The sequence below is a fragment of the Medicago sativa genome, chromosome 4, assembly GCF_051527215.1.
Source record: "Medicago sativa cultivar Bolivia chromosome 4, Bolivia_mono, whole genome shotgun sequence".
Classification (NCBI taxonomy): domain Eukaryota; kingdom Viridiplantae; phylum Streptophyta; class Magnoliopsida; order Fabales; family Fabaceae; genus Medicago; species Medicago sativa.
Genome location: NC_140752.1, coordinates 1272510 through 1296680, shown reverse-complemented (window position 1 = coordinate 1296680; position 24171 = coordinate 1272510). Strand labels below are relative to the sequence as shown.

General features: G+C 37.2%; 1 long non-coding RNA gene across 1 annotated transcript; it reads right to left on the bottom strand.

Annotated features, from left to right (window-relative positions):
• Nucleotides 1-20215: 20215 nt before the first annotated feature.
• LOC146925627 (uncharacterized) lies at nucleotides 20216-22494 on the bottom strand. The gene is made up of 2 exons (XR_015008073.1): nucleotides 22367-22494; nucleotides 20216-20455 (listed from the first exon to the last, which is right to left on the bottom strand). It is a non-coding gene; the product is annotated as an uncharacterized LOC146925627 (long non-coding RNA).
• Between the last annotated feature and the right edge of the window lie 1677 nt (nucleotides 22495-24171).

Sequence of the window (24171 nt, the reverse complement as noted above, 5' to 3'; positions counted from 1 at the left end):
TTTTGGCCGAATTTTTAGAGAATGCAAAAATATCCCATGGAAGTCGTAGTTATGTTGTTTACCTATCCAACAAATTGTCACACGCTAAGATTCAATACAAATCGGCCACATTATGGCCTTCCTACTAAAAAAGGGTCGAAAACGAGTAATGTCCCAAATTAACGAGGATATTTTCTTAACCCCCATTTTGGCTGAATTTTTAGAGAATGCAAAAATGTCCCATGGAAGTCGTAGTTATGTTGTTTACCTATCCAACGAATTGTCACACGCTAAGATTCAATGCAAATCGGCCACATTATAGCCTTCCTAGTAAAAAAGGGTCGAAAACGAGTAATGTCCCAAATTAACGAGGAGATTTTCTTAACCTCCATTTTGGCTGAATTTTTAAAAAATGCAAAAATATCCCATGGAAGTCGTAGCTATGTTGTTTACCTATCCAACGAATTGTCCCATGCTAAGATTCAATACAAACCGGCCACTTTATGGCCTTCCTTATAAAAAAGGGTCAAAAACGAGTAATGTCCTAAATTAGCGAGGGGATTTTCTTAACCTCCATTTTGGCTAAATTTTTAGAGAATGCAAAAATATCCCATGGAAGTCGTAGTTATGTTGTTTACCTATCCAACGAATTGTCACATGCTAAGATTCAATACAAATCGGCCACTTTATGGCCTTCCTAGTAAAAATGGGTTGAAAACGAGTAATGTCCTAAATTAACGAGGAGATTTTCTTAACCTCCATTTTGGCCGAATTTTTAGAGAATGCAAAAATATCCCATGGAAGTCGTAGTTATGTTGTTTACCTATCCAACAAATTGTCACACGCTAAGATTCAATACAAATCGGCCACATTATGGCCTTCCTACTAAAAAAGGGTCGAAAACGAGTAATGTCCCAAATTAACGAGGATATTTTCTTAACCCCCATTTTGGCTGAATTTTTAGAGAATGCAAAAATGTCCCATGGAAGTCGTAGTTATGTTGTTTACCTATCCAACGAATTGTCACACGCTAAGATTCAATGCAAATCGGCCACATTATGGCCTTCCTAGTAAAAAAGGGTCGAAAACGAGTAATGTCCCAAATTAACGAGGATATTTTCTTAACCCCCATTTTGGCTGAATTTTTAGAGAATGCAAAAATGTCCCATGGAAGTCGTAGTTATGTTGTTTACCTATCCAACGAATTGTCACACGCTAAGATTCAATGCAAATCGGCCACATTATGGCCTTCCTAGTAAAAAAGGGTCGAAAACGAGTAATGTCCCAAATTAACGAGGAGATTTTCTTAACCTCCATTTTGGCTGAATTTTTAAAAAATGCAAAAATATCCCATGGAAGTCGTAGCTATGTTGTTTACCTATCCAACGAATTGTCCCATGCTAAGATTCAATACAAACCGGCCACTTTATGGCCTTCCTTATAAAAAAGGGTCAAAAACGAGTAATGTCCTAAATTAACGAGGGGATTTTCTTAACCTCCATTTTGGCTAAATTTTTAGAGAATGCAAAAATATCCCATGGAAGTCGTAGTTATGTTGTTTACCTATCCAACGAATTGTCACATGCTAAGATTCAATACAAATCGGCCACTTTATGGCCTTCCTAGTAAAAATGGGTTGAAAACGAGTAATGTCCTAAATTAACGAGGAGATTTTCTTAACCTCCATTTTGGCCGAATTTTTAGAGAATGCAAAAATATCCCATGGAAGTCGTAGTTATGTTGTTTACCTATCCAACAAATTGTCACACGCTAAGATTCAATACAAATCGGCCACATTATGGCCTTCCTACTAAAAAAGGGTCGAAAACGAGTAATGTCCCAAATTAACGAGGATATTTTCTTAACCCCCATTTTGGCTGAATTTTTAGAGAATGCAAAAATGTCCCATGGAAGTCGTAGTTATGTTGTTTACCTATCCAACGAATTGTCACACGCTAAGATTCAATGCAAATCGGCCACATTATGGCCTTCCTAGTAAAAAAGGGTCGAAAACGAGTAATGTCCCAAATTAACGAGGAGATTTTCTTAACCTCCATTTTGGCTGAATTTTTAAAAAATGCAAAAATATCCCATGGAAGTCGTAGCTATGTTGTTTACCTATCCAACGAATTGTCCCATGCTAAGATTCAATACAAACCGGCCACTTTATGGCCTTCCTTATAAAAAAGGGTCAAAAACGAGTAATGTCCTAAATTAACGAGGGGATTTTCTTAACCTCCATTTTGGCTAAATTTTTAGAGAATGCAAAAATATCCCATGGAAGTCGTAGTTATGTTGTTTACCTATCCAACGAATTGTCACATGCTAAGATTCAATACAAATCGGCCACTTTATGGCCTTCCTAGTAAAAATGGGTTGAAAACGAGTAATGTCCTAAATTAACGAGGAGATTTTCTTAACCTCCATTTTGGCCGAATTTTTAGAGAATGCAAAAATATCCCATGGAAGTCGTAGTTATGTTGTTTACCTATCCAACAAATTGTCACACGCTAAGATTCAATACAAATCGGCCACATTATGGCCTTCCTACTAAAAAAGGGTCGAAAACGAGTAATGTCCCAAATTAACGAGGATATTTTCTTAACCCCCATTTTGGCTGAATTTTTAGAGAATGCAAAAATGTCCCATGGAAGTCGTAGTTATGTTGTTTACCTATCCAACGAATTGTCACACGCTAAGATTCAATGCAAATCGGCCACATTATGGCCTTCCTAGTAAAAAAGGGTCGAAAACGAGTAATGTCCCAAATTAACGAGGAGATTTTCTTAACCTCCATTTTGGCTGAATTTTTAAAAAATGCAAAAATATCCCATGGAAGTCGTAGCTATGTTGTTTACCTATCCAACGAATTGTCCCATGCTAAGATTCAATACAAACCGGCCACTTTATGGCCTTCCTTATAAAAAAGGGTCAAAAACGAGTAATGTCCTAAATTAACGAGGGGATTTTCTTAACCTCCATTTTGGCTAAATTTTTAGAGAATGCAAAAATATCCCATGGAAGTCGTAGTTATGTTGTTTACCTATCCAACGAATTGTCACATGCTAAGATTCAATACAAATCGGCCACTTTATGGCCTTCCTAGTAAAAATGGGTTGAAAACGAGTAATGTCCTAAATTACCGAGGAGATTTTCTTAACCTCCATTTTGGCCGAATTTTTAGAGAATGCAAAAATATCCCATGGAAGTCGTAGTTATGTTGTTTACCTATCCAACAAATTGTCACACGCTAAGATTCAATACAAATCGGCCACATTATGGCCTTCCTACTAAAAAAGGGTCGAAAACGAGTAATGTCCCAAATTAACGAGGATATTTTCTTAACCCCCATTTTGGCTGAATTTTTAGAGAATGCAAAAATGTCCCATGGAAGTCGTAGTTATGTTGTTTACCTATCCAACGAATTGTCACACGCTAAGATTAAATGCAAATCGGCCACATTATGGCCTTCCTAGTAAAAAAGGGTCGAAAACGAGTAATGTCCCAAATTAACGAGGAGATTTTCTTAACCTCCATTTTGGCCGAATTTTTAGAGAATGCAAAAATATCCCATGGAAGTCGTAGCTATGTTGTTTACCTATCCAACGAATTGTCACACGCTAAGATTCAATGCAAATCGGCCACATTATGGCCTTCCTAGTAAAAGAGCGTCGAAAACGAGTAATGTGCCAAATTAACGAGGAGATTTTCTTAACCTCCATTTTGGCCGAATTTTTAGAGAATGCAAAAATATCCCATGGAAGTCGTAGTTATGTTGTTTACCTATCCAACAAATTGTCACACGCTAAGATTCAATGCAAATCGGCCACATTATGGCCTTCCTACTAAAAAAGGGTCGAAAACGAGTAATGTCCCAAATTAACGAGGATATTTTCTTAACCCCCATTTTGGCTGAATTTTTAGAGAATGCAAAAATGTCCCATGGAAGTCGTAGTTATGTTGTTTACCTATCCAACGAATTGTCACACGCTAAGATTCAATGCAAATCGGCCACATTATGGCCTTCCTAGTAAAAAAGGGTCGAAAACGAGTAATGTCCCAAATTAACGAGGAGATTTTCTTAACCTCCATTTTGGCTGAATTTTTAAAAAATGCAAAAATATCCCATGGAAGTCGTAGCTATGTTGTTTACCTATCCAACGAATTGTCCCATGCTAAGATTCAATACAAACCGGCCACTTTATGGCCTTCCTTATAAAAAAGGGTCAAAAACGAGTAATGTCCTAAATTAACGAGGGGATTTTCTTAACCTCCATTTTGGCTAAATTTTTAGAGAATGCAAAAATATCCCATGGAAGTCGTAGTTATGTTGTTTACCTATCCAACGAATTGTCACATGCTAAGATTCAATACAAATCGGCCACTTTATGGCCTTCCTAGTTAAAATGGGTTGAAAACGAGTAATGTCCTAAATTAACGAGGAGATTTTCTTAACCTCCATTTTGGCCGAATTTTTAGAGAATGCAAAAATATCCCATGGAAGTCGTAGTTATGTTGTTTACCTATCCAACAAATTGTCACACGCTAAGATTCAATACAAATCGGCCACATTATGGCCTTCCTACTAAAAAAGGGTCGAAAACGAGTAATGTCCCAAATTAACGAGGATATTTTCTTAACCCCCATTTTGGCTGAATTTTTAGAGAATGCAAAAATGTCCCATGGAAGTCGTAGTTATGTTGTTTACCTATCCAACGAATTGTCACACGCTAAGATTCAATGCAAATCGGCCACATTATGGCCTTCCTAGTAAAAAAGGGTCGAAAACGAGTAATGTCCCAAATTAACGAGGAGATTTTCTTAACCTCCATTTTGGCTGAATTTTTAAAAAATGCAAAAATATCCCATGGAAGTCGTAGCTATGTTGTTTACCTATCCAACGAATTGTCCCATGCTAAGATTCAATACAAACCGGCCACTTTATGGCCTTCCTTATAAAAAAGGGTCAAAAACGAGTAATGTCCTAAATTAACGAGGGGATTTTCTTAACCTCCATTTTGGCTAAATTTTTAGAGAATGCAAAAATATCCCATGGAAGTCGTAGTTATGTTGTTTACCTATCCAACGAATTGTCACATGCTAAGATTCAATACAAATCGGCCACTTTATGGCCTTCCTAGTAAAAATGGGTTGAAAACGAGTAATGTCCTAAATTACCGAGGAGATTTTCTTAACCTCCATTTTGGCCGAATTTTTAGAGAATGCAAAAATATCCCATGGAAGTCGTAGTTATGTTGTTTACCTATCCAACAAATTGTCACACGCTAAGATTCAATACAAATCGGCCACATTATGGCCTTCCTACTAAAAAAGGGTCGAAAACGAGTAATGTCCCAAATTAACGAGGATATTTTCTTAACCCCCATTTTGGCTGAATTTTTAGAGAATGCAAAAATGTCCCATGGAAGTCGTAGTTATGTTGTTTACCTATCCAACGAATTGTCACACGCTAAGATTAAATGCAAATCGGCCACATTATGGCCTTCCTAGTAAAAAAGGGTCGAAAACGAGTAATGTCCCAAATTAACGAGGAGATTTTCTTAACCTCCATTTTGGCCGAATTTTTAGAGAATGCAAAAATATCCCATGGAAGTCGTAGCTATGTTGTTTACCTATCCAACGAATTGTCACACGCTAAGATTCAATGCAAATCGGCCACATTATGGCCTTCCTAGTAAAAGAGCGTCGAAAACGAGTAATGTGCCAGATTAACGAGGAGATTTTCTTAACCTCCATTTTGGCCGAATTTTTAGAGAATGCAAAAATATCCCATGGAAGTCGTAGTTATGTTGTTTACCTATCCAACAAATTGTCACACGCTAAGATTCAATGCAAATCGGCCACATTATGGCCTTCCTACTAAAAAAGGGTCGAAAACGAGTAATGTCCCAAATTAACGAGGATATTTTCTTAACCCCCATTTTGGCTGAATTTTTAGAGAATGCAAAAATGTCCCATGGAAGTCGTAGTTATGTTGTTTACCTATCCAACGAATTGTCACACGCTAAGATTCAATGCAAATCGGCCACATTATGGCCTTCCTAGTAAAAAAGGGTCGAAAACGAGTAATGTCCCAAATTAACGAGGAGATTTTCTTAACCTCCATTTTGGCTGAATTTTTAAAAAATGCAAAAATATCCCATGGAAGTCGTAGCTATGTTGTTTACCTATCCAACGAATTGTCCCATGCTAAGATTCAATACAAACCGGCCACTTTATGGCCTTCCTTATAAAAAAGGGTCAAAAACGAGTAATGTCCTAAATTAACGAGGGGATTTTCTTAACCTCCATTTTGGCTAAATTTTTAGAGAATGCAAAAATATCCCATGGAAGTCGTAGTTATGTTGTTTACCTATCCAACGAATTGTCACATGCTAAGATTCAATACAAATCGGCCACTTTATGGCCTTCCTAGTAAAAATGGGTTGAAAACGAGTAATGTCCTAAATTAACGAGGAGATTTTCTTAACCTCCATTTTGGCCGAATTTTTAGAGAATGCAAAAATATCCCATGGAAGTCGTAGCTATGTTGTTTACCTATCCAACGAATTGTCACACGCTAAGATTCAATGCAAATCGGCCACATTATGGCCTTCCTAGTAAAAGAGCGTCGAAAACGAGTAATGTGCCAAATTAACGAGGAGATTTTCTTAACCTCCATTTTGGCCGAATTTTTAGAGAATGCAAAAATATCCCATGGAAGTCGTAGTTATGTTGTTTACCTATCCAACAAATTGTCACACGCTAAGATTCAATGCAAATCGGCCACATTATGGCCTTCCTACTAAAAAAGGGTCGAAAACGAGTAATGTCCCAAATTAACGAGGATATTTTCTTAACCCCCATTTTGGCTGAATTTTTAGAGAATGCAAAAATGTCCCATGGAAGTCGTAGTTATGTTGTTTTCCTATCCAACGAATTGTCACATGCTAAGATTCAATACAAATCGGCCACTTTATGGCCTTCCTAGTAAAAATGGGTTGAAAACGAGTAATGTCCTAAATTAACGAGGAGATTTTCTTAACCTCCATTTTGGCCGAATTTTTAGAGAATGCAAAAATATCCCATGGAAGTCGTAGTTATGTTGTTTACCTATCCAACAAATTGTCACACGCTAAGATTCAATACAAATCGGCCACATTATGGCCTTCCTACTAAAAAAGGGTCGAAAACGAGTAATGTCCCAAATTAACGAGGATATTTTCTTAACCCCCATTTTGGCTGAATTTTTAGAGAATGCAAAAATGTCCCATGGAAGTCGTAGTTATGTTGTTTACCTATCCAACGAATTGTCACACGCTAAGATTCAATGCAAATCGGCCACATTATGGCCTTCCTAGTAAAAAAGGGTCGAAAACGAGTAATGTCCCAAATTAACGAGGAGATTTTCTTAACCTCCATTTTGGCTGAATTTTTAAAAAATGCAAAAATATCCCATGGAAGTCGTAGCTATGTTGTTTACCTATCCAACGAATTGTCCCATGCTAAGATTCAATACAAACCGGCCACTTTATGGCCTTCCTTATAAAAAAGGGTCAAAAACGAGTAATGTCCTAAATTAACGAGGGGATTTTCTTAACCTCCATTTTGGCTAAATTTTTAGAGAATGCAAAAATATCCCATGGAAGTCGTAGTTATGTTGTTTACCTATCCAACGAATTGTCACATGCTAAGATTCAATACAAATCGGCCACTTTATGGCCTTCCTAGTAAAAATGGGTTGAAAACGAGTAATGTCCTAAATTACCGAGGAGATTTTCTTAACCTCCATTTTGGCCGAATTTTTAGAGAATGCAAAAATATCCCATGGAAGTCGTAGTTATGTTGTTTACCTATCCAACAAATTGTCACACGCTAAGATTCAATACAAATCGGCCACATTATGGCCTTCCTACTAAAAAAGGGTCGAAAACGAGTAATGTCCCAAATTAACGAGGATATTTTCTTAACCCCCATTTTGGCTGAATTTTTAGAGAATGCAAAAATGTCCCATGGAAGTCGTAGTTATGTTGTTTACCTATCCAACGAATTGTCACACGCTAAGATTAAATGCAAATCGGCCACATTATGGCCTTCCTAGTAAAAAAGGGTCGAAAACGAGTAATGTCCCAAATTAACGAGGAGATTTTCTTAACCTCCATTTTGGCCGAATTTTTAGAGAATGCAAAAATATCCCATGGAAGTCGTAGCTATGTTGTTTACCTATCCAACGAATTGTCACACGCTAAGATTCAATGCAAATCGGCCACATTATGGCCTTCCTAGTAAAAGAGCGTCGAAAACGAGTAATGTGCCAGATTAACGAGGAGATTTTCTTAACCTCCATTTTGGCCGAATTTTTAGAGAATGCAAAAATATCCCATGGAAGTCGTAGTTATGTTGTTTACCTATCCAACAAATTGTCACACGCTAAGATTCAATGCAAATCGGCCACATTATGGCCTTCCTACTAAAAAAGGGTCGAAAACGAGTAATGTCCCAAATTAACGAGGATATTTTCTTAACCCCCATTTTGGCTGAATTTTTAGAGAATGCAAAAATGTCCCATGGAAGTCGTAGTTATGTTGTTTACCTATCCAACGAATTGTCACACGCTAAGATTCAATGCAAATCGGCCACATTATGGCCTTCCTAGTAAAAAAGGGTCGAAAACGAGTAATGTCCCAAATTAACGAGGAGATTTTCTTAACCTCCATTTTGGCTGAATTTTTAAAAAATGCAAAAATATCCCATGGAAGTCGTAGCTATGTTGTTTACCTATCCAACGAATTGTCCCATGCTAAGATTCAATACAAACCGGCCACTTTATGGCCTTCCTTATAAAAAAGGGTCAAAAACGAGTATTGTCCTAAATTAACGAGGGGATTTTCTTAACCTCCATTTTGGCTAAATTTTTAGAGAATGCAAAAATATCCCATGGAAGTCGTAGTTATGTTGTTTACCTATCCAACGAATTGTCACATGCTAAGATTCAATACAAATCGGCCACTTTATGGCCTTCCTAGTAAAAATGGGTTGAAAACGAGTAATGTCCTAAATTAACGAGGAGATTTTCTTAACCTCCATTTTGGCCGAATTTTTAGAGAATGCAAAAATATCCCATGGAAGTCGTAGCTATGTTGTTTACCTATCCAACGAATTGTCACACGCTAAGATTCAATGCAAATCGGCCACATTATGGCCTTCCTAGTAAAAGAGCGTCGAAAACGAGTAATGTGCCAAATTAACGAGGAGATTTTCTTAACCTCCATTTTGGCCGAATTTTTAGAGAATGCAAAAATATCCCATGGAAGTCGTAGTTATGTTGTTTACCTATCCAACAAATTGTCACACGCTAAGATTCAATGCAAATCGGCCACATTATGGCCTTCCTACTAAAAAAGGGTCGAAAACGAGTAATGTCCCAAATTAACGAGGATATTTTCTTAACCCCCATTTTGGCTGAATTTTTAGAGAATGCAAAAATGTCCCATGGAAGTCGTAGTTATGTTGTTTACCTATCCAACGAATTGTCACATGCTAAGATTCAATACAAATCGGCCACTTTATGGCCTTCCTAGTAAAAATGGGTTGAAAACGAGTAATGTCCTAAATTAACGAGGAGATTTTCTTAACCTCCATTTTGGCCGAATTTTTAGAGAATGCAAAAATATCCCATGGAAGTCGTAGTTATGTTGTTTACCTATCCAACAAATTGTCACACGCTAAGATTCAATACAAATCGGCCACATTATGGCCTTCCTACTAAAAAAGGGTCGAAAACGAGTAATGTCCCAAATTAACGAGGATATTTTCTTAACCCCCATTTTGGCTGAATTTTTAGAGAATGCAAAAATGTCCCATGGAAGTCGTAGTTATGTTGTTTACCTATCCAACGAATTGTCACACGCTAAGATTAAATGCAAATCGGCCACATTATGGCCTTCCTAGTAAAAAAGGGTCGAAAACGAGTAATGTCCCAAATTAACGAGGAGATTTTCTTAACCTCCATTTTGGCCGAATTTTTAGAGAATGCAAAAATATCCCATGAAAGTCGTAGCTATGTTGTTTACCTATCCAACGAATTGTCACACGCTAAGATTCAATGCAAATCGGCCACATTATGGCCTTCCTAGTAAAAGAGCGTCGAAAACGAGTAATGTGCCAAATTAACGAGGAGATTTTCTTAACCTCCATTTTGGCCGAATTTTTAGAGAATGCAAAAATATCCCATGGAAGTCGTAGTTATGTTGTTTACCTATCCAACAAATTGTCACACGCTAAGATTCAATGCAAATCGGCCACATTATGGCCTTCCTACTAAAAAAGGGTCGAAAACGAGTAATGTCCCAAATTAACGAGGATATTTTCTTAACCCCCATTTTGGCTGAATTTTTAGAGAATGCAAAAATGTCCCATGGAAGTCGTAGTTATGTTGTTTACCTATCCAACGAATTGTCACACGCTAAGATTCAATGCAAATCGGCCACATTATGGCCTTCCTAGTAAAAAAGGGTCGAAAACGAGTAATGTCCCAAATTAACGAGGAGATTTTCTTAACCTCCATTTTGGCTGAATTTTTAAAAAATGCAAAAATATCCCATGGAAGTCGTAGCTATGTTGTTTACCTATCCAACGAATTGTCCCATGCTAAGATTCAATACAAACCGGCCACTTTATGGCCTTCCTTATAAAAAAGGGTCAAAAACGAGTAATGTCCTAAATTAACGAGGGGATTTTCTTAACATCCATTTTGGCTAAATTTTTAGAGAATGCAAAAATATCCCATGGAAGTCGTAGTTATGTTGTTTACCTATCCAACGAATTGTCACATGCTAAGATTCAATACAAATCGGCCACTTTATGGCCTTCCTAGTAAAAATGGGTTGAAAACGAGTAATGTCCTAAATTAACGAGGAGATTTTCTTAACCTCCATTTTGGCCGAATTTTTAGAGAATGGAAAAATATCCCATGGAAGTCGTAGCTATGTTGTTTACCTATCCAACGAATTGTCACACGCTAAGATTCAATGCAAATCGGCCACATTATGGCCTTCCTAGTAAAAGAGCGTCGAAAACGAGTAATGTGCCAAATTAACGAGGAGATTTTCTTAACCTCCATTTTGGCCGAATTTTTAGAGAATGCAAAAATATCCCATGGAAGTCGTAGTTATGTTGTTTACCTATCCAACAAATTGTCACACGCTAAGATTCAATGCAAATCGGCCACATTATGGCCTTCCTACTAAAAAAGGGTCGAAAACGAGTAATGTCCCAAATTAACGAGGATATTTTCTTAACCCCCATTTTGGCTGAATTTTTAGAGAATGCAAAAATGTCCCATGGAAGTCGTAGTTATGTTGTTTACCTATCCAACGAATTGTCACATGCTAAGATTCAATACAAATCGGCCACTTTATGGCCTTCCTAGTAAAAATGGGTGGAAAACGAGTAATGTCCTAAATTAACGAGGAGATTTTCTTAACCTCCATTTTGGCCGAATTTTTAGAGAATGCAAAAATATCCCATGGAAGTCGTAGTTATGTTGTTTACCTATCCAACAAATTGTCACACGCTAAGATTCAATACAAATCGGCCACATTATGGCCTTCCTACTAAAAAAGGGTCGAAAACGAGTAATGTCCCAAATTAACGAGGATATTTTCTTAACCCCCATTTTGGCTGAATTTTTAGAGAATGCAAAAATATCCCATGGAAGTCGTAGCTATGTTGTTTACCTATCCAACGAATTGTCACACGCTAAGATTCAATGCAAATCGGCCACATTATGGCCTTCCTAGTAAAAGAGCGTCGAAAACGAGTAATGTGCCAAATTAACGAGGAGATTTTCTTAACCTCCATTTTGGCCGAATTTTTAGAGAATGCAAAAATATCCCATGGAAGTCGTAGTTAAGTTGTTTACCTATCCAACAAATTGTCACACGCTAAGATTCAATGCAAATCGGCCACATTATGGCCTTCCTACTAAAAAAGGGTCGAAAACGAGTAATGTCCCAAATTAACGAGGATATTTTCTTAACCCCCATTTTGGCTGAATTTTTAGAGAATGCAAAAATGTCCCATGGAAGTCGTAGTTATGTTGTTTACCTATCCAACGAATTGTCACACGCTAAGATTCAATGCAAATCGGCCACATTATGGCCTTCCTAGTAAAAAAGGGTCGAAAACGAGTAATGTCCCAAATTAACGAGGAGATTTTCTTAACCTCCATTTTGGCTGAATTTTTAAAAAATGCAAAAATATCCCATGGAAGTCGTAGCTATGTTGTTTACCTATCCAACGAATTGTCCCATGCTAAGATTCAATACAAACCGGCCACTTTATGGCCTTCCTTATAAAAAAGGGTCAAAAACGAGTAATGTCCTAAATTAACGAGGGGATTTTCTTAACCTCCATTTTGGCTAAATTTTTAGAGAATGCAAAAATATCCCATGGAAGTCGTAGTTATGTTGTTTACCTATCCAACGAATTGTCACATGCTAAGATTCAATACAAATCGGCCACTTTATGGCCTTCCTAGTAAAAGAGCGTCGAAAACGAGTAATGTGCCAAATTAACGAGGAGATTTTCTTAACCTCCATTTTGGCCGAATTTTTAGAGAATGCAAAAATATCCCATGGAAGTCGTAGTTATGTTGTTTACCTATCCAACAAATTGTCACACGCTAAGATTCAATGCAAATCGGCCACATTATGGCCTTCCTACTAAAAAAGGGTCGAAAACGAGTAATGTCCCAAATTAACGAGGATATTTTCTTAACCCCCATTTTGGCTGAATTTTTAGAGAATGCAAAAATGTCCCATGGAAGTCGTAGTTATGTTGTTTACCTATCCAACGAATTGTCACACGCTAAGATTCAATGCAAATCGGCCACATTATGGCCTTCCTAGTAAAAAAGGGTCGAAAACGAGTAATGTCCTAAATTAACGAGGAGATTTTCTTAACCTCCATTTTGGCTGAATTTTTAAAAAATGCAAAAATATCCCATGGAAGTCGTAGCTATGTTGTTTACCTATCCAACGAATTGTCCCATGCTAAGATTCAAAACAAACCGGCCACTTTATGGCCTTCCTTATAAAAAAGGGTCAAAAACGAGTAATGTCCTAAATTAACGAGGGGATTTTCTTAACCTCCATTTTGGCTAAATTTTTAGAGAATGCAAAAATATCCCATGGAAGTCGTAGTTATGTTGTTTACCTATCCAACGAATTGTCACATGCTAAGATTCAATACAAATCGGCCACTTTATGGCCTTCCTAGTAAAAATGGGTTGAAAACGAGTAATGTCCTAAATTAACGAGGAGATTTTCTTAACCTCCATTTTGGCCGAATTTTTAGAGAATGCAAAAATATCCCATGGAAGTCGTAGTTATGTTGTTTACCTATCCAACAAATTGTCACACGCTAAGATTCAATACAAATCGGCCACATTATGGCCTTCCTACTAAAAAAGGGTCGAAAACGAGTAATGTCCCAAATTAACGAGGATATTTTCTTAACCCCCATTTTGGCTGAATTTTTAGAGAATGCAAAAATGTCCCATGGAAGTCGTAGTTATGTTGTTTACCTATCCAACGAATTGTCACACGCTAAGATTCAATGCAAATCGGCCACATTATGGCCTTCCTAGTAAAAAAGGGTCGAAAACGAGTAATGTCCCAAATTAACGAGGAGATTTTCTTAACCTCCATTTTGGCTGAATTTTTAAAAAATGCAAAAATATCCCATGGAAGTCGTAGCTATGTTGTTTACCTATCCAACGAATTGTCCCATGCTAAGATTCAATACAAACCGGCCACTTTATGGCCTTCCTAGTAAAAGAGCGTCGAAAACGAGTAATGTGCCAAATTAACGAGGAGATTTTCTTAACCTCCATTTTGGCCGAATTTTTAGAGAATGCAAAAATATCCCATGGAAGTCGTAGTTATGTTGTTTACCTATCCAACAAATTGTCACACGCTAAGATTCAATGCAAATCGGCCACATTATGGCCTTCCTACTAAAAAAGGGTCGAAAACGAGTAATGTCCCAAATTAACGAGGATATTTTCTTAACCCCCATTTTGGCTGAATTTTTAGAGAATGCAAAAATGTCCCATGGAAGTCGTAGTTATGTTGTTTACCTATCCAACGAATTGTCACACGCTAAGATTCAATGCAAATCGGCCACATTATGGCCTTCCTAGTAAAAAAGGGTCGAAAACGAGTAATGTCCTAAATTAACGAGGAGATTTTCTTAACCTCCATTTTGGCTGAATTTTTAAAAAATGCAAAAATATCCCATGGAAGTCGTAGCTATGTTGTTTACCTATCCAACGAATTGTCCCATGCTAAGATTCAAAACAAACCGGCCACTTTATGGCCTTCCTTATAAAAAAGGGTCAAAAACGAGTAATGTCCTAAATTAACGAGGGGATTTTCTTAACCTCCATTTTGGCTAAATTTTTAGAGAATGCAAAAATATCCCATGGAAGTCGTAGTTATGTTGTTTACCTATCCAACGAATTGTCACATGCTAAGATTCAATACAAATCGGCCACTTTATGGCCTTCCTAGTAAAAATGGGTTGAAAACGAGTAATGTCCTAAATTAACGAGGAGATTTTCTTAACCTCCATTTTGGCCGAATTTTTAGAGAATGCAAAAATATCCCATGGAAGTCGTAGTTATGTTGTTTACCTATCCAACAAATTGTCACACGCTAAGATTCAATACAAATTGGCCACATTATGGCCTTCCTACTAAAAAATGGTCGAAAACGAGTAATGTCCCAAATTAACGAGGATATTTTCTTAACCCCCATTTTGGCTGAATTTTTAGAGAATGCAAAAATGTCCCATGGAAGTCGTAGTTATGTTGTTTACCTATCCAACGAATTGTCACACGCTAAGATTCAATGCAAATCGGCCACATTATGGCCTTCCTAGTAAAAAAGGGTCGAAAACGAGTAATGTCCCAAATTAACGAGGAGATTTTCTTAACCTCCATTTTGGCTGAATTTTTAAAAAATGCAAAAATATCCCATGGAAGTCGTAGCTATGTTGTTTACCTATCCAACGAATTGTCCCATGCTAAGATTCAATACAAACCGGCCACTTTATGGCCTTCCTTATAAAAAAGGGTCAAAAACGAGTAATGTCCTAAATTAACGAGGGGATTTTCTTAACCTCCATTTTGGCTAAATTTTTAGAGAATGCAAAAATATCCCATGGAAGTCGTAGTTATGTTGTTTACCTATCCAACGAATTGTCACATGCTAAGATTCAATACAAATCGGCCACTTTATGGCCTTCCTAGTAAAAATGGGTTGAAAACGAGTAATGTCCTAAATTAACGAGGAGATTTTCTTAACCTCCATTTTGGCCGAATTTTTAGAGAATGCAAAAATATCCCATGGAAGTCGTAGTTATGTTGTTTACCTATCCAACAAATTGTCACACGCTAAGATTCAATACAAATCGGCCACATTATGGCCTTCCTACTAAAAAAGGGTCGAAAACGAGTAATGTCCCAAATTAACGAGGATATTTTCTTAACCCCCATTTTGGCTGAATTTTTAGAGAATGCAAAAATGTCCCATGGAAGTCGTAGTTATGTTGTTTACCTATCCAACGAATTGTCACACGCTAAGATTCAATGCAAATCGGCCACATTATGGCCTTCCTAGTAAAAAAGGGTCGAAAACGAGTAATGTCCCAAATTAACGAGGAGATTTTCTTAACCTCCATTTTGGCTGAATTTTTAAAAAATGCAAAAATATCCCATGGAAGTCGTAGCTATGTTGTTTACCTATCCAACGAATTGTCCCATGCTAAGATTCAATACAAACCGGCCACTTTATGGCCTTCCTTATAAAAAAGGGTCAAAAACGAGTAATGTCCTAAATTAACGAGGGGATTTTCTTAACCTCCATTTTGGCTAAATTTTTAGAGAATGCAAAAATATCCCATGGAAGTCGTAGTTATGTTGTTTACCTATCCAACGAATTGTCACATGCTAAGATTCAATACAAATCGGCCACTTTATGGCCTTCCTAGTAAAAATGGGTTGAAAACGAGTAATGTCCTAAATTAACGAGGAGATTTTCTTAACCTCCATTTTGGCCGAATTTTTAGAGAATGCAAAAATATCCCATGGAAGTCGTAGCTATGTTGTTTACCTGTCCAACAAATCGTCACACGCTAAGATTCAATACAAATCAGCCACATTATGGCCTTCCTAGTAAAAGAGCGTCGAAAACGAGTAATGTGCCAAATTAACGAGGAGATTTTCTTAACCTCCATTTTGGCCGAATTTTTAGAGAATGCAAAAATATCCCATGGAAGTCGTAGTTATGTTGTTTACCTATCCAACAAATTGTCACACGCTAAGATTCAATGCAAATCGGCCACAATATGGCCTTCCTACTAAAAAAGGGTCGAAAACGAGTAATGTCCCAAATTAACGAGGATATTTTCTTAACCCCCATTTTGGCTGAATTTTTAGAGAATGCAAAAATGTCCCATGGAAGTCGTAGTTATGTTGTTTACCTATCCAACGAATTGTCACACGTTAAGATTCAATGCAAATCGGCCACATTATGGCCTTCCTAGTAAAAAAGGGTCGAAAACGAGTAATGTCCCAAATTAACGAGGAGATTTTCTTAACCTCCATTTTGGCTGAATTTTTAAAAAATGCAAAAATATCCCATGGAAGTCGTAGCTATGTTGTTTACCTATCCAACGAATTGTCCCATGCTAAGATTCAATACAAACCGGCCACTTTATGGCCTTCCTTATAAAAAAGGGTCAAAAATGAGTAATGTCCTAAATTAACGAGGGGATTTTCTTAACCTCCATTTTGGCTAAATTTTTAGAGAATGCAAAAATATCCCATGGAAGTCGTAGTTATGTTGTTTACCTATCCAACGAATTGTCACATGCTAAGAATCAATACAAATCGGCCACTTTATGGCCTTCCTAGTAAAAATGGGTTGAAAACGAGTAATGTCCTAAATTAACGAGGAGATTTTCTTAACCTCCATTTTGGCCGAATTTTTAGAGAATGCAAAAATATCCCATGGAAGTCGTAGTTATGTTGTTTACCTATCCAACAAATTGTCACACGCTAAGATTCAATACAAATCGGCCACATTATGGCCTTTCTACTAAAAAAGGGTCGAAAACGAGTAATGTCCCAAATTAACGAGGATATTTTCTTAACCCCCATTTTGGCTGAATTTTTAGAGAATGCAAAAATGTCCCATGGAAGTCGTAGTTATGTTGTTTACCTATCCAACGAATTGTCACACGCTAAGATTCAATGCAAATCGGCCACATTATGGCCTTCCTAGTAAAAAAGGGTCGAAAACGAGTATTGTCCCAAATTAACGAGGAGATTTTCTTAACCTCCATTTTGGCTGAATTTTTAAAAAATGCAAAAATATCCCATGGAAGTCGTAGCTATGTTGTTTACCTATCCAACGAATTGTCCCACGCTAAGATTCAATACAAACCGGCCACTTTATGGCCTTCCTTATAAAAAAGGGTCAAAAACGAGTAATGTCCTAAATTAACGAGGGGATTTTCTTAACCTCCATTTTGGCTAAATTTTTAGAGAATGCAAAAATATCCCATGGAAGTCGTAGTTATGTTGTTTACCTATCCAACGAATTGTCACATGCTAAGATTCAATACAAATCGGCCACTTTATGGCCTTCCTAGTAAAAATGGGTTGAAAACGAGTAATGTCCTAAATTAACGAGGAGATTTTCTTAACCTCCATTTTGGCCGAATTTTTAGAGAATGCAAAAATATCCCATGGAAGTCGTAGTTATGTTGTTTACCTATCCAACAAATTGTCACACGCTAAGATTCAATACAAATCGGCCACATTATGGCCTTCCTACTAAAAAAGGGTCGAAAACGAGTAATGTCCCAAATTAACGAGGATATTTTCTTAACCCCCATTTTGGCTGAATTTTTAGAGAATGCAAAAATGTCCCATGGAAGTCGTAGTTATGTTGTTTACCTATCCAACGAATTGTCACACGCTAAGATTCAATGCAAATCGGCCACATTATGGCCTTCCTAGTAAAAAAGGGTCGAAAACGAGTAATGTCCCAAATTAACGAGGAGATTTTCTTAACCTCCATTTTGGCTGAATTTTTAAAAAATGCAAAAATATCCCATGGAAGTCGTAGCTATGTTGTTTACCTATCCAACGAATTGTCCCATGCTAAGATTCAATACAAACCGGCCACTTTATGGCCTTCCTTATAAAAAAGGGTCAAAAACGAGTAATGTCCTAAATTAACGAGGGGATTTTCTTAACCTCCATTTTGGCTAAATTTTTAGAGAATGCAAAAATATCCCATGGAAGTCGTAGTTATGTTGTTTACCTATCCAACGAATTGTCACATGCTAAGATTCAATACAAATCGGCCACTTTATGGCCTTCCTAGTAAAAATGGGTTGAAAACGAGTAATGTCCTAAATTAACAAGGAGATTTTCTTAACCTCCATTTTGGCCGAATTTTTAGAGAATGCAAAAATATCCCATGGAAGTCGTAGTTATGTTGTTTACCTATCCAACAAATTGTCACACGCTAAGATTCAATACAAATCGGCCACATTATGGCCTTCCTACTAAAAAAGGGTCGAAAACGAGTAATGTCCCAAATTAACGAGGATATTTTCTTAACCCCCATTTTGGCTGAATTTTTAGAGAATGCAAAAATGTCCCATGGAAGTCGTAGTTATGTTGTTTACCTATCCAACGAATTGTCACACGCTAAGATTCAATGCAAATCGGCCACATTATGGCCTTCCTAGTAAAAAAGGGTCGAAAACGAGTAATGTCCCAAATTAACGAGGAGATTTTCTTAACCTCCATTTTGGCTGAATTTTTAAAAAATGCAAAAATATCCCATGGAAGTCGTAGCTATGTTGTTTACCTATCCAACGAATTGTCCCATGCTAAGATTCAATACAAACCGGCCACTTTATGGCCTTCCTTATAAAAAAGGGTCAAAAACGAGTAATGTCCTAAATTAACGAGGGGATTTTCTTAACCTCCATTTTGGCTAAATTTTTAGAGAATGCAAAAATATCCCATGGAAGTCGTAGTTATGTTGTTTACCTATCCAACGAATTGTCACATGCTAAGATTCAATACAAATCGGCCACTTTATGGCCTTCCTAGTAAAAATGGGTTGAAAACGAGTAATGTCCTAAATTAACGAGGAGATTTTCTTAACCTCCATTTTGGCCGAATTTTTAGAGAATGCAAAAATATCCCATGGAAGTCGTAGTTATGTTGTTTACCTATCCAACAAATTGTCACACGCTAAGATTCAATACAAATCGGCCACATTATGGCCTTCCTACTAAAAAAGGGTCGAAAACGAGTAATGTCCCAAATTAACGAGGATATTTTCTTAACCCCCATTTTGGCTGAATTTTTAGAGAATGCAAAAATGTCCCATGGAAGTCGTAGTTATGTTGTTTACCTATCCAACGAATTGTCACACGCTAAGATTCAATGCAAATCGGCCACATTATGGCCTTCCTAGTAAAAAAGGGTCGAAAACGAGTAATGTCCCAAATTAACGAGGAGATTTTCTTAACCTCCATTTTGGCTGAATTTTTAAAAAATGCAAAAATATCCCATGGAAGTCGTAGCTATGTTGTTTACCTATCCAACGAATTGTCCCATGCTAAGATTCAATACAAACCGGCCACTTTATGGCCTTCCTTATAAAAAAGGGTCAAAAGCGAGTAATGTCCTAAATTAACGAGGGGATTTTCTTAACCTCCATTTTGGCTAAATTTTTAGAGAATGCAAAAATATCCCATGGAAGTCGTAGTTATGTTGTTTACCTATCCAACGAATTGGCACATGCTAAGATTCAATACAAATCGGCCACTTTATGGCCTTCCTAGTAAAAATGGGTCGCAAACGAGTAATGTCCTAAATTAACGAGGAGATTTTCTTAACCTCCATTTTGGCCGAATTTTTAGAGAATGCAAAAATATCCCATGGAAGTCGTAGTTATGTTGTTTACCTGTCCAACAAATTGTCACACGCTAAGATTCAATACAAATCAGCCACATTATGGGACACCCTATTTCTATTTAGCGGTAAAACGCGCGAATACACAACCATATTCTAGAAATAGATGCTACGTCTTCGAATAAACCACAATACATACATGCATAAAGATCATGTCACATCACATAGCAGCGGAATAATATATAATTCATAAACAATCTATGGATCTCCAAACTAAATACAAATGTATCATCCAAATCTCAAACAACAAATAACATCTCAACTCCAAAATACACGGTCCAAAAATAAAAAAACCAACATGCAAGAACTATCCTAGATCAGAGCCCTCATCTAGACACTTGCATGAAAAAGAGGAACTCCACTCCTCGGCATCAACAAGCAACAACTAAGCATCCTGCACTCCATCTACCCGTCCATACGGAAAGGTAGGTGGTAAACCACTGAGGGTTAGCATTACATCATCATAATCCACTTAAAATTAACAAGAAACTTTGAGAATGAAAGATACATTTAAGATCGATGAATAACAAACTACACACGTATTCACAAGCATTCTTAACATTCACATCATTCAATATCAACATCTCAAATTCATATCCACAAGTGTATTATACACACATCACAAGATCAACCATCTTAATCAACAATTAAAAAATTCAATCATCATTCGCAACTCAAAGGTATTTCAATTCACCAACAAGTATGCAATGACTCTAGACTCATCTAGATGCATGTGGTACCAATTCTCCTCAAGGTCGTCACCCATGATGCAACAAAAACATCATTATCAACGGCTATAGTCAACGGCAATATGCATATAACATCCGACACGACATATGATGCATGAACATATGACTCAATTCACTATGCATATGTTCACAACAATTCAACGGCTATAATCAACGGCTATAAGTCAACGGCTATAATCATCATCCAACTGTATCATATAGTTCATATTTCCACATAGTTCCTTACATTCCAAATAAAAGAACAATCACAACATATGATCACAAACATCATATTCATCACTTAACAACCATTCATACATCATCTCATAATCATATCAATCTAATCATAGAGGGTTCATAAGCAATTGGCCCTCAATGATCATTTTCAATCAAGTTCGTCTCATAAATCACAATATTGAAAATAATTGAGCACCTAAGCCAAAACCAAGTAAACGAGTTCAATTGCCTATGCCATGTATCCTCTCAAGTCACACATATGTGCAGTAGAGATTACATAAGCATTTCATCGGCCAAATACGATGAATTCATAAAAATCACAAAGTTCGTCTCACCGAAACACTTTTCAAGAAATTTTCCATTTTCTAAGTAAAACAAGTTAAATCCCTCACATCATAGTTTAAATACTACTAAACACCTTAATTGAAATCATAAAATATAAGTTTGAAAGTTTGGAAACAATCCATAAGGTTTGGGTCGACTTAGAAATAGTTATGCGGATTTTTCGTAAAATTTCACCAAGACCACCTTGGAGTATTTGCCTCATAACTCAAAAACCAAGAATCATTTTCAAGTCAAACCAAAGCCATTGGAAAGCTAACAAAATTATCTACAACTTTCATGTTTACACCGAAAGCCAATTCAAAACAGAAACGAGGGAAAAATACGCAAGAACGCGAAACAGGGGATGCTGCCACTGTGCAGATCGCCGTGGCGAGTAAATCTACTCGCGAGGCGAGTAAGCATCACCGAAAGCACCTCCTGCTCGCCTCCAACTCGCCTCCCACTCGCTGTGGCGAGTTGGGACAGTCCTGTTACGAGAAAAACTCACTTTTTCACCCCAAAACCCCAATTTTGACTTCCCAAAGCTCAAATTTGATCCCAAAGTTTGTTTAAACATTTCTAAACATGAAAAGACACTCAAAATCATGTAAAACATGCATCAAAACATCCTTACAACAAAAATCATCATTTGACCCATTTTTCATCAAATATTCAAAAACAACACAAAGTCATATCAAACTCTCCAATTATGATTACCCAATGTTTTAATCATCAACAACAACATCTATCAACAACAACAGCAGCTAAACATCATGAATTCACCAACAATTCATCACAACAACATCTCATATCACCATTTTTGGACAAAAATGCAAAGTATACATATAACCACAACTTAAGCATGTAATTTCATCATCAACAACTCAATTAACATTTAATTTACATACCCAAACATTGCATCAAAACATGAACACGAATTTACAATCAATTAGGTTCAATTCATCAATTTCATAAAATGGGTAAAAAGAAAGAGAGATGAATTATGGTTGAAATCTAACCCTCTTACCTCTAGCACCAAGATTCTCTAACCCAAGCCTCAATTTAGCTCCTAGATGATGAATCCCTCTTGCCTCTAACCCTTGCACTTGTTCTTCTCTCTAGCCTCTATCTCTTCTCTTCTCAAATGAAATGAAATGATAAAATGTTTGTAAAACCTAGTTTCACCAACAACTAGAGTTTATATACTAGCTCTACTCAATTGGGCTTATCTCTTAAACCTTAATGGGCCTAACCCATTTCTATTCTAACACCCAAATGTCACTACTCACTTAATGGTAAATTATAACACTAACGGTCACTTAATGGTAATTAAAATAATTACTACACCCTCTCTAGTAACTTGGTAAAATAATACTCCTACTAAACATTAAAAATAATCCTCGTTCAAAATTACAAAATTACCCCTACTCTCAAAATGACCAAACTACCCCTAAGTCCAAAATGACTAAAATACCCTTCTAACACCGAATTCTATGAATCCCAACCAAAAATACACACAGATGCAAATAATCACATAAGGGCACATATAACAAACACAAATAAATAATTAAAATAAAAACTAGCGAAAATCGGGCTGTTACAACTCTCCCCCACTAAAAAGAATTTTCGCCCTCGAAAATTTACCTGAAGGAAACAACTCTGGATACGCAACCCTCAAGCTACTCTCCGATTCCCAAGTGGCACTCTCACCGGTTGGTCCAACCCAAATCACTTTAACCAAAACAACTTCCTTGCCACGCAAACGCTTCACTTCACGATCCTCAATCCTAACCGGCCAAGTCTCAACGGTCAAATTATCCCTTACTTCCAAATCATCCACTTGAATCACATGGGACGCATCATACACATACTTCCTCAACTGAGACACATGAAACACATCATGAAGATTCGATAAAGATGGCGGTAACGCAATCCGATACGCTACAACCCCAACCTTCTCAATAATCTCAAACGGTCCAACAAAACGAGGAGTCAACTTCCGACACTTCAAAGCACGACCAACACCGGTTACAGGATTCACTCTCAAGAACACATGATCACCAACCTGAAACTCAATATCCTTCCTCCTCTTATCATGATAACTCTTCTGTCTACTCTGAGACGCTCTCATCTTCTCTTGAATCATCTTAACCTTCTCGGTCGTCTCTTGCACAACTTCCGGTCCTAACAAAGCACTCTCTCCTGATTCATACCAACACAACGGCGTCCTACATCTTCGACCATACAAAGCTTCGAACGGTGCCATTCCAATACTAGAATGAAAACTGTTGTTGTAAGTAAACTCAATCAATGGTAAACATTCAATCCAACTGACACCTTGCTCCAACACACAGGCTCTCAACAAATCTTCCAAACTCTGAATAGTCCTCTCCGTCTGACCATCAGTCTGAGGATGATAAGCAGAACTCAACCTCAACTTAGTTCCCAAAGCATCTTGCAAACTCTCCCAAAACTTAGAAGTAAACCTCGGATCCCGATCCGATACAATACTAGAAGGAACACCATGCAATCTAACAATCTGCTCAATGTAGATCTCAGCCAACTTTGTCACAGACATACCGGTCTTGATAGGAACAAAATGTGCCGACTTCGTCAATCGATCAACAATCACCCAAATAGAATCAAAACCCTTAACAGTCTTTGGCAACGCTCCAACAAAGTCCATTGATATACTATCCCACTTCCACTCTGGCACAAACAACGGTTGCATCAAACCTGACGGTTTCTGATGTTCAATCTTAGACTTCTGACAAACCAAACAAGCATACACAAACTCTGCGATTTCCTTCTTCATTCCAGGCCACCAAAACA